Genomic DNA, 12126 nt, shown 5'->3' on the forward strand with positions numbered 1-12126 from the left:
ACCTTCTCAAAAATATTCAAAATCCTTTTTAAGATTTATTATACCCTCTTATCTCTCAGTCTCTCTTTCTCTTGTGTGTGTATGTGTAATCTCCAATTTTATTTATTCATTTATCTATTGAAGCATATTAATTAATAACAAAAATTTCTTATGCAGTGAACACTGATTTGGAACTATCTTAGAGATCATAATTTAAATTCATTCTATATTTACCCAGAAGGAGACCTGCAGCATAGTACAGTCTTTAATGTTTTAAGGAATCTCAATACTCTTTCTTACGATGGTTGCACAATTTTCTGTGCAGTACACAGGACTGCATTTCTACTCATCCTAAATAATGCCTATTATTTTCCATTACTTTTAGTGTTGCTCATGAGTGAGAATATAAATTAATGTCTTTGTAGCTTTGATTTGCCTTTCCTTGATGGTCTGTGTCCTTAAGTGACTTTTTATACACCTGTTGACTTTTATTTCCATATCTCCTCTGGGAAACATTCTGTTCCAATTTCTATTCTATTTGTAATTGAATTATTAGTGTTTTGGCCACCAAGATCTATGAGCTCCTTGTATATCAAGACAATTAATATCTTATGTATCTTATATAAAGTTTGAAGTTTCTCTCATTCAGCAGGCTTTCTTCTCATTCTGATGGTTGTTTATTTTTCTGAATAGCACCTATTTAAAACTAAGAAATATTTTTAAAAAGAAATAGTTCTTACAATATGCTAACACCTAGGAGAACCTTGAAGACAGTATGTTAAATTTCACAAGTTAGTCACACAGTATTCTTCCTCTAAGTGATCTTTTAGTCCTAATACCTGAAGCAATGGAGGTAGTTGTGAGAAAATGGAGGGAGAGCGAATATAGATAAGTATACATGACATCTCAATTACATAGCTTCTACTTGCTCAAATCTTTGATATAATGTTGTCCATATGGTTAGTGATAAGGTTTACAAATATTTTTAAATTTAGATTCATTTTATCTTGTGTGCACGAGTGTCTGCATGTATACACACGTACTCCACGCCTGCCAAGTGCTTACAGAATCCTGAGGAAGGTGTTAGTGAGCTCCTTGTACTAGAGCTACAGAGGATTATGAGCCCCATGGAGGTGCTGAGAATTGAAAACTGGGCCCTCTGGAAGAGCGGCCAGCGTTCTTAACTGTAAGTCATGTCTCCAGTGTAGGCCTATTTTATATCTTTAATTTCTAAAGGAAGATAATACATCTTAATTTTTAATTTGCATTTTAGAACTGATGATAGTGAATTTCTTGGTCACTGTGAGTGCTATACTTATTTATATAAACTAAGCATGTACAGTGTTCAATTTTTTTTCTACAGGAGATAATATATCCTCGTAAACTAGTGGGGTAGATTAGAGGTGACAAACCATAAGAAGATAAACATAAACCAATATCATTCTTAGAGCTGTCTCGATTAGTGTTTTCATTATATTATCATACTACCATTATTAGTAGTTGTATAACTTGTAATAAAATACTGCGTTTCTAATTCTGAATATTTGTTACTTTAGCTAAATTAAAATAATGTTTAACTGATTTTCAAATATTATTAAGTAACGTCTGTATGTCAGCATTGGGATAGAGTCAACAAAAATAAACATTAGTAACATAAGGCATTTTGTTCCCAAGACTTTGACTTTCTTTGATAGTCAATGAAGAAGCTTCCAAATAATTGCTAAACAATTTTAATATTTTACATTTGGATACTTGTTGCATGTATTTCAAAGCAATGTATGTTTGTCTACATGTGTATGCTAACAATGACCTCACATTATACTACCCAGAGACACTTTACAAATGAGACAACTGAGGCACAAAATATCATCATCAAAGATCAATAGACAGAAATATCCAAAACGGAGATAATTAGCATCATATCAGGATTTTGTCCTTTGATACTAACCCCCAAGTTCATTGTCCTAACAGTGTTATTCAGGCTTGCCAGAACAGAATACATGCAAACCATACTAAAGTGTAGAAAATAAGTCTCAGAGAGCTCAATTAATTACCAAGCATGACCTGGCTAACAGAGGCACAGCTGCCTTAATCATGGCATCGCAACCCTGACTGATGAGAACAGTTACAGTCAATTAGTCATTGCCAAGTCCATCTTGTGTTCCATAATGATCCCATTTAGTCAAACACCACATTGATAACCCTGCCCCTAAGTAAAGTGAGGAGTTACTTAGAAAAACATTTTAGCATCATAGTTAATCCACAAAGACCAAGATATCAGATGATATGCTTATTGAAGACACTATAAATTACTTTTCTCCTTTGTTGCCATTGCTGTACTGAAACATTTCTTCTAAGCTACCCAACCTCTTTCCTTGAGGCAGTGGTCTCAAAACACTCACTTCTTAAGAAGCCTGGCGTGAAGTGGTAATATAAGCAATGATGCAATTATTGCTTTTCATCTACCTACATTATGTTCACAATACCCAGTGAGGTTATGTCACGTAAGATATTAATACTGAGGAGCATTACATTAAAATATTAACACAAAGTGAGCTCCAAAGCCACAGAGAAACCCTGTCTCGAAAAACCAAAAAAAAAAAAAAAAAAAAAAAAACACAAAGTGAAAAAATGTTACATTACATTTTTTGTAATGTAACTGCTATTTTAAAATGAAATATGGGACAGACAGCCTGAATTTTCTATATATTATTTCTGTGACTAACTTTTGTAACATAAAGCTTTAGTATTCATATTTAAAATTAAAATTTTACAAATGCGGAGTTTTCCTTATCAACATAGTCCCCAAATCACCAGCCAATATCTATCGCATCTATTTTCATTAGCAGGCATATTTACGCCATCTTGTTGTGTGTGTGTTGTGGATCGAATGTGAAATGCCCTGCATGGCTCTGAAAACATGGCCCCCTGTTGGTGGAGTAGCATAGGGAGGTTGTGGAACTTTTAGGATGGGGAGACTTGTTGGGACAAGGTTGTTGTCACTAGATTGGAATCTTGACATTTGATAATCCTACCTCTTGTTCCTTTTCTGCTTCCAGCAGTGTGACCAGCCAGCTCTTGATGCCTTGCCCGCTATAATGGGCTATGCTTCTTCTTATACCGTAAGATTACCCCCCCGCCCCCCCCCCCACACACACACACTCACACTTGCTCGCTCTCTTACTTTGCTTCTCTTTACTTATTTGGACAAGATAACTTCTACAGCATATCAACACAACAGCAAAGAGATTCAACAGAAGGAAAAATCAGAGGCCTGGGAGAGGAAGTTTGTTTGTATGGAGAAAACTCACGCGGTGTGATAAGAGTTGCATGATCAGAGAACCTAGAAAATGTTTGGGTCTGATGTGAGTTTCCTGTTCTTATCATGCATTCTGAGCACTAAAAGAAGAACGTTCATATTAACATTTTCTACCATGTTTTTAAGGATAGTGAGGATGGATTTATTAGGTTTTCAAGTAAAACTAGCCATTTCTGACTCCAGAATTAAATATAAAATCATTCAATATGAGCCAATCTGTAGTCTCTTTACTGTGTAAAGATAATAGCCCCCATGTATGAGCAGCAAGCCAGGATTGGGTTCTTCTACTCAGCCTCAAGAGATTTGTACTAATGCATGTGTACAACCTTGTGGGGCCCTTGCCCTCAGCAATAGCCTGCCCATTTGTCAACAGGGCATATTGCAGTCGGCAGATGTGCACTAGAGCAGAGCCAGAAGCCCTTACGTGGGAAGACAGCCTTGACTCAGCACAGTTCGCCAATTAAGCCAGCTCTCTAGCTAGAGTCATATGCCGGTTAATCAGCCAACTGCACAGAAGGGAACATGGCAGCTGAGGAAAATTCTAAGAATTCATATCAGAGAAATGCTAATCTGTTGCCCTAGACTTTTGTAAAATATAATATTAAGATGAAATCGTCTCAATCATGTTAAAAATGTTTCAAGTGAGCCACAAAGCTATTAGTATATTGTAAATCAGTCTGTGATCAATCAAATCCTCTTAAGCTATTAGCTGGTGGAAAATGAATTTCTTAAATGAGTACCCATTTGCTGAAAGAAAGACCTTCATGGTTGTCTACAGTGTGTGTCGTTACTAGATTCTTCTATGATTTTAGATTTTAGAGTGATGTTCTAATGCTCAACTTCACTTGGTTCTTTTATTTTCTTTAAATTTGAAGATTTTATATGTAAATACTATATTTATGTCATGTCCACCCTCCCCTGTACCCCTCTAATTCTTGCTACTATATTAATGTAAGTCTGTTTAGAGACAACCCCCAAACAAATAAGACCAATTGTAAGGAAATTAAAAATATACAACATCACCATCACCAACAGAAAAACTATTAATCTTGAAATTCTAAATCTATTAACTTAGTTTTAATTTTTTTCATTTCAAGTTTTATCCCTGCCCTAGACCGAACTTTTTTTAATTTCTTAAGGAGAACAATGGTGATGTCACAGCAGAACTCCTGAGCAAACCCTATCCTCAGTCATTTCTTCCTCCTAACAGACATCAGCTTTATATTCTTATTGTTACTTTATAGATGCTGGCCATAGAAAAATCTAAATAACTTGTCCATACTCCGAAGCTACTTACTTGGTAAAATAGAGAATTAAGGTAGAGTATTTTTCTCTATAACTGTGCTTTTACCCATACGCCACAGCTTATTTGAAAAAAAAAAAGTTAAAAAATATTTTGTCACCGGGCGGTGGTGGCCCACGCCTTTAATCCCAGCACTTGGGAGGCAGAGGCAGGCGGATCTCTGTGAGTTCGAGACCAGCCTGGTCTACCAGAGCTAGTTCCAGGACAGGCTCCAAAACCACAGAGAAACCCTGTCTCGAAAAACCAAAAAAAAAAAAAAAATTTTGTCCCAGCACTCGGGAGGCAGAGGCAGGCGGATCTCTGTGAGTTTGAGACCAGCCTGGTCTACAAGAGCTAGTTCCAGGACAGGAACCAAAAGCTACGGAGAAACCCTGTCTCGAAAATAAAAAAAAAAAAAAAAAATATTTTGTAGGTTTGATTTTGCTCCTTCACAACCCGATCCCTTCCCTCCTGCTTTAACAGCTCTACACATTCCTTCCTCCTAATTCTGCTGCTGCATCCAGTGCCAACCATTCCCGTGTGCATTGTCCACAGGACAGTGATTTCTGTGATGCCTGAAGACTGGAATTAAGCTTTACTTTCTATTTAACTAGCATCAGGGTTGCTGCAGAGAAGAAGACACTTCTACGAGATTAATAAGCAGATTATTCATCTTCAATTTCAATATCTAATATAACTTCACTATGGCTTTAATTTTATTCCATAACTGTAGAACTTCAAAATTTGCTTCAGAAGTTCTAATTACATATTTGATAATCACTAAGAAAAAGCACACAATTTTGAATATGATGGATAATTTTGACTTCTTGATTTAGAAGTCTAAAATCAGGGGTCCAATGTTAAAACTGGAACACGAACAAATAAATAAGCAGTTAGATAAATGAATTTAGGCAGGGAATGTACCAACAAAGAGACACTAACAAAGTATTTGTTTCTAGTTTTAAAAACATATTGGTACTTAATAACTAATAATATTAATAAGAGAACAAAATATATCACAGTTTAAATGTGAACTATTCGTTATGGACTGACTCCATGGGCTCATGAGCACAGCACTTGGTCGCCAGCTGCTGGCACTCTGTGAGGAGGAGGTGGAGCCTTAGCGGCTGCAGACTAGCTGGGGAAGCACAGCCCTGGAGCTTATCTTTGAAGATTTTATGAGGTCACAGTCCTGCCTTCTCTCTCTACTTCCTGTCTATCATGAGCTGAGATTCTCCTCCATCCTTGCTGCTGTGTGACAAAGTAATTATGGACTGAAACATGTGAAATCATGAACCAAACCAGATCTCTCCTGCTGTTTTCTGTAAGATATTTGATTAAATAATAACACATAGTAGTCGAAACAGCACTCAGAAGTGTGTGTGTGTATGTGTGTATGTTGACTCGTTTTATAAATTTCAAACAAATAAGACTCATTTGGAAAGACTTAGTTGATTCTATAAGGGTCTATTCAATATCTCTATAAGATCAACCTACAGACAAGTCTGTAGCCCATTTCCTTAATAGAGTAATTGATATGAGAGGACACAGCCCATTGTAGATGATGTCACTCCTGGTTGGTGGTCCTAGGTGTTATAAGAAAGCAGGCTGATGATTCAGCTGTTAAGAGCAGTGACTGCTCTTCCAGAGGAGCTGGGCTCAAATCCCAGTACCCACATGGCGGCTCACAACTAACTGTAACACCAGTTCTAGAGGTCCCTACACCCTCACACAGACAGAATTCAGGCAAAACACCAATGCATATAAATAAAAAATTAATTACCTTTGTAAAAAAAAAGTGTGTGAGCAAACCAGTGAGCAGCACTCACATGTGTCCTCTGCATCTGCTTCTCACTACAGATTTCTGCCCTTGTCTTTTTTCTGTTATCACTTACTGGACAACAAAACATTTCAAAGGAAATATCTTAGAACAGCTTTTACTCATTGAAATTTGTTTACTCAATAATTTGGGACTAGATGCCAAGGTCTATGCACTCACCAATGCAGGCATCTGTGGTCATTGGGAAGCTTTAATTATGTTGGAAGGTATGGTTCTCATCCTCATATCTGGCCTCAGAATAACGTGATTAAAAGGCTGAGCTCTGTTAATAGCTTCTTGTCCTTTAGTGTGCCAAATCAGTGTTTTTTGTTAGCTATCCATATATGTGAGCATTTGTCAGACATTCCATGATCTTGCATTCATGGGAATCTATGTCTGTGATTGATTCAAGAGATGATGAATTCTAGTGACAACTTCCATGCTAGCTTTTTAAGATAGGAAGTATAAAGCTACTCTTAAACAAACTTAGGATAAAAAAAAATGCAACAGTGTAATTCTACATGTTACCTGGAAATACTCTGGGTATCCTCCTTTTCAAGAGTAAATTTAAATATTGTTTCAAAGTAGGCAAAACTACCATAAGTGTAGGTGGGAAAATGGATCACTTGTCCTTTGTAGCAGAGACATCTCTTCGTCAGACACAAAACCTCCTCTTCCCAGGGACTCTCTGTGTTTTAGTCAGTGTTAATATAGTCCTGAGATGTCCTTTTGATTTTCCTGTGGATATAAATAGGTTCAATCCTTGATGCAAATGTCACATTCATAACTTCTTTTTTTTTTCCTTTTGGTTTGTTTTGGTTTTGGTTCTGGTTTTGTTTAAAATGAGCCTATCCCACTTGGGGGCTATAAATAAAGCAACCACCCATAGGTTGTAAAATTCCTTAAAACCCTTTGTTTAATTGACAGTGTTAGGGACGATCTTCAATATGCTAGATTTCTTAAGAAGGTTTCTTTCAGTTAAACTCTTAATGTTATTTTACTTTTATTTTTTAAATATCTTTTGCCTTGTGAAGGAACTGGAGATGTGAATCAATTTTATGTTTCAACTTCTTAAATTCTTTCTGGAGAGTGACTATTTTATTCTTTGGCTCATTTCTGTTTTTGCAATACTCCATAAAGCTACTGAAAGAAACCAATTGAAGCTTTGAGAATCCCACCAGACAATCTTCTTAGCTAAATCCTTGTATTCAGTTTGCACATTTCCTGTGTTCTAAGTTACCAAGTGTGGCATTTTTTTCCAACCCTTGCATGTCACAATACAGCTCACTCTCTCCTGCCATCAATAACAAAGGCCTCAATTTTGGCTTAATTCAAATGAAGAAACATATTATAAGTGCAGCCCTCCAGTAGCTACCTTGTGCTCCTTTTAGTGGCATGTTTTAAAATAAGGGGATTACTGTTTGTAATGGAAATACCCTCTTTCCCATATGAATTGTTGTTTCTGTTATTTATCACTACACACCAAAACATCCTAAAATACCGTGATTTAAAATGAATCATTTTCAATTGCTTGTGACTCAGATGTCAGCCATTTCAGCACAGATTGACTTTCGTATGCTTTCCTGGACTTGTTTAGAGCTACCATTATAGACAATTTTACCTAGTGGATTTAGCAGGGTTGGGGATTATAAAATGGCTTCAAAGATATCATCTTCAGCCTTCTTGAGACTGGAAGACATGGATGCTATTTCAATGCATTGCCCCCATTCCTGTTATTTAGCAGTACAGCTCACACTTCTATTCCAAATAGAAGCCAAATGTACCAGTGTTTACTAGAACCTTTACTTTTGCCCTATCTACTGTTTCATGCTCAAACCTGGAGCCTGCATTCATGTGGAACGAAATGTCAGCTACATGTGTTTTCAAAAAAAAATAAAACTGTGCCAGTTATTACCCATTTCAAAAGTAACATTTCCTTAAATAAGACAGATTTAGATTATTCAGCACTTAAGGAAAATTGAAAAGATATATGAACCAGATCCTATCTAAGAGAAACACACATATGGTTTCCTAAGTAATGTATTTCTAATATTCAAGAAAGTGATAAGCCATATGCTATTTCAAGTATTAAAACTCAAATATTTTACTTCTAGAGTTTAAAGAAATGGCTATCTCTATATCATGACACAGAGTATTGCATTGCTAATATTAAAATCTTGCAAAACAGATAAAATTTACTTCAGAACACTGTTGCATGTGAGTGTATACTTTAAGTTGTGTATCCTGTTGGGCAGGATAATAGATCCTCAAAAAAAAATCCACACCTCAAAATATAGAGCTAGTAAATATACTTTCTCATATTTTACAGAGCCTTTAGATGTAGTCTGAATCTAATATAGTATCATTTGGAGATATGGTGAGATAAAGGGATATGATGATATTGATGAATGAAACTTCATAAAACTAATATCTCTACAGAAAAGGAATCAGTCAATCGGGTGAAGTGGAAGAATCTGTGCCAACTTAATATATCAGACAAAGGATTAATAGCCAGAATATATAAAGAACTAACAAAGTCAAGAAAACAACCTAATTAAAAGTTAGCTGTGGGGCTGAAGAAATGGCTTACAAGTAATGAGTATATATTTTTATTGCAGAGGACCTGAGTTTAGTTCACAGCTCCATATGGCTGCTCACATTCATCCATCATTCTGCTTCTAGGGCATCTGATGTCCTCTCTGATCTCTGAGGAAACCAGAGATGTAATTGGTGCACATACATGTATGCAAACAAAACACCTATACAATATAAAATAATTAAAAATTTAAAATGGGCTAAAGATTAAGCAGAGTTATTAGTAGAAATAATGACAATAGCTAAAGAAAATTTCCAAAGGTGTTGAAAATTCTTAGCAACTAGAGAAAGGCAAATCAAACCTACTTTGATAATCTTAACCAAGTCAGAATATGTAAGATCAAGAAAATAATTAAAAACAAATGCTGGAGATGTGTCTTCTTGATGCGTTACTCTCTCCCATATCAAAATAGAATGGTATAGACAGAGATAGACCCTTCACATATACAATATATACATGAGTTATTTAGTGATTTTATATTACTGGGTTTTATTATATTATTTCAATAGGTTTCTTTCATCAACAGTATATAATGTAAGGGGAAGGGAAATATTGATCGATGTGCATGTTATAGTTAGATAGAAGCAAGGAGCTTTGGTGTGCTACATGACACAGCAGGGTAACTATAATGAAATGAAACATTAATGAAATGTCTGTCAAAATCTAGACAATAATATATTGAATGTTTCATATAAAAATGACAACCACTAAAGGACATAGATTCGTTTAACTTATTTATGACTTCTGAATGTATATAAGTAATTGGCATAATATCATGTCCCATTAATGTATATATTTTATGGTTTCTATATGAGTAAGATTATTTAAGGAAACAAAAATAGTATTTGTTAGAAATGAAAACAAAACTTTATTCTAATATGTCAATAATAATTTAATTAGATTTCCTTTACTATTAGGAAAACTATTATATAAATAATAAAATTGCAAAACAGAAGAAATTAGAGTAGAAATATGAGAAAGCAATTATAAATTTTTATTAAATACTTTTTGTCTCTTTACTTTCGTTTGCTTCTGGGGATCCATTTTTCTCTAACTGGGATTTTTTTCTTTTCTATCTTCACTTTAAAGTATTTGTTTAATATACTTTTATCTTAACCGTATTAGATTATATTTCTAACTCCCTCAATATTGTGCATATTGCTTGAAAAGTTTCATAACTTTGTTAATCTGAAATATCACAGCTAACAGTAAATAGTCATAAAGAACATACATAAAATACATAGATTACAACAGACTTCATTTTCATTGCTTAATGTCATTTATGAGTAATTATTTGTCTCAATAAATGAGACCATCATGATGAAGCAAGGTGTCTCAAGAACATGATCAATCTGCAACAAATAGGATACATAAAAATGCAGAACTACTTTGCAAAAAGCAAAATAATGAGTAACTAAGATTATGTTTAATAACTTTCCAAACAGTTTACCCAAGTTCCTCTGGGCTTCAGTTGAAGGTATCACAATGGACGCTCCACAGCTGTCGGTCTAGAATTCATGAGTTCCCATGAGTTTGCTTTGGCTGTCTCTGTATATTCCTACACCACGATCTTGATTTTCCTTGTTCATATATTCCCTCGTCCCTCTCTTCAATTGGATTCCCATAGTTCGTCATGGTGCTTGGTTGTGGGTCTCTGCCTCTGGTTCCATTATGAAATTTACAGACAAATGGATGGAACTAGAAAAACCATTCTGAGTGACATAACCCAGACTCAGAAAGACAAACACAGCATCTATTCACTCATGAGTGGATTTTAGACTTAAAGGAAAGGATAACCAGACTACAATCCACAGCTCCAGAGAAGCTAGGTAACAAGGAAGACCCTAAAAGAAACACATGGATCATCCTGGAAAAGGGAATCAGATAAGATCTCCTGGGTAAACTGGGGCAAGGGGACAGTAAAGGTTTGGAAATGGGAAATGAGAACATGAGGGAACAGGATGATCAAGGGGGAGAGGGACAGAGTCAGAGAGCAATAAAAAAGAGATCTTCAGTAGAGAGCCACTATGGGACAGAAACCAGGTGCTAGGGAAATTTCCAAGAATCTACAAGAATGATACCAGCTAAAACTCCTAAAAATAGTGAAGTGAGTGCCTGAACTGGCCTTGCCCTGTAATTATATTGGTGAATACAGCAACTAATGACATCATAGAGTAACTGATGGAACAAAATGCAGAGATCCATAAACAAGGTTTTCATTTTTCAAGGGGAAAAAATCATTTTAAAAATAGTTGGTGTGCATATGAATGACTCCAGGAAAGTTATTTTTCTTATTATTTTGTTTTTTAAAGACATGTTCTATTTCCTTTCATTAATTCTGGCATTTATTATTATTACTTTAGTTCCTATGAATGTTGCTTTGCCTATGTTTTCTCTCTACTTTAATAGTGTTCTCTTTAGCTTCAGCTTATATCAATAGTGTAACATGAGTTTTAATTTTTTTCTCCTGCATTTTTCTGAATTGTCTGCAGCATATAAATACTCCACTTTATCTCTTTAAGAATACTTTTAAATGTCTTAATTTTTACTAATTTAATTTAAGCTGGCATTGGAATATTTCTTATTACCTTCAATACCCAAGCTGTCATAATGTTGATCATAAAGTTTCCTCTATTTCATTATAATTTCCATGCCTATACGTCCATTGTCCCTCTCTTCCACTCTGTCGCTGTGTTATAAACCTTAACTCTCAATATCTAATACTATAATTTCATTTTTAAAATCTGTTTTGAGTCACCATTAGCTATGCTATTTATTTGTTTAAATTACTAAACATTTATTCATTCTATCATATTTTCCTTCTAATTTATTCAACACGTTTGAAATAATTGCTATGCCTAATTGTGAACTAAAGCATTTGGATCAATCCTAACTTGGCTTCTATCAACCATTTTTTCTCTCGTTATAAATCAGACATCAGCTATTCCTCACATATGCAATTTTATTTTCAAAAAGTTGGAATAAAATATTTTATTATTTTTTAAGAAAGAGAATTTGGTAAGTACTATTTTTCATGAGAGCACCAATTCTTTTCTTTTGTTCAGCAGATTCTAAGGGATGTTGATCCTTCTCATTTCATTGGGGATCTACTGTATTGGGGATGTGCTCAA

Source organism: Chionomys nivalis, chromosome 22 (genome assembly GCF_950005125.1).
Source record: "Chionomys nivalis chromosome 22, mChiNiv1.1, whole genome shotgun sequence".
NCBI classification, from domain to species: Eukaryota; Metazoa; Chordata; class Mammalia; order Rodentia; family Cricetidae; genus Chionomys; species Chionomys nivalis.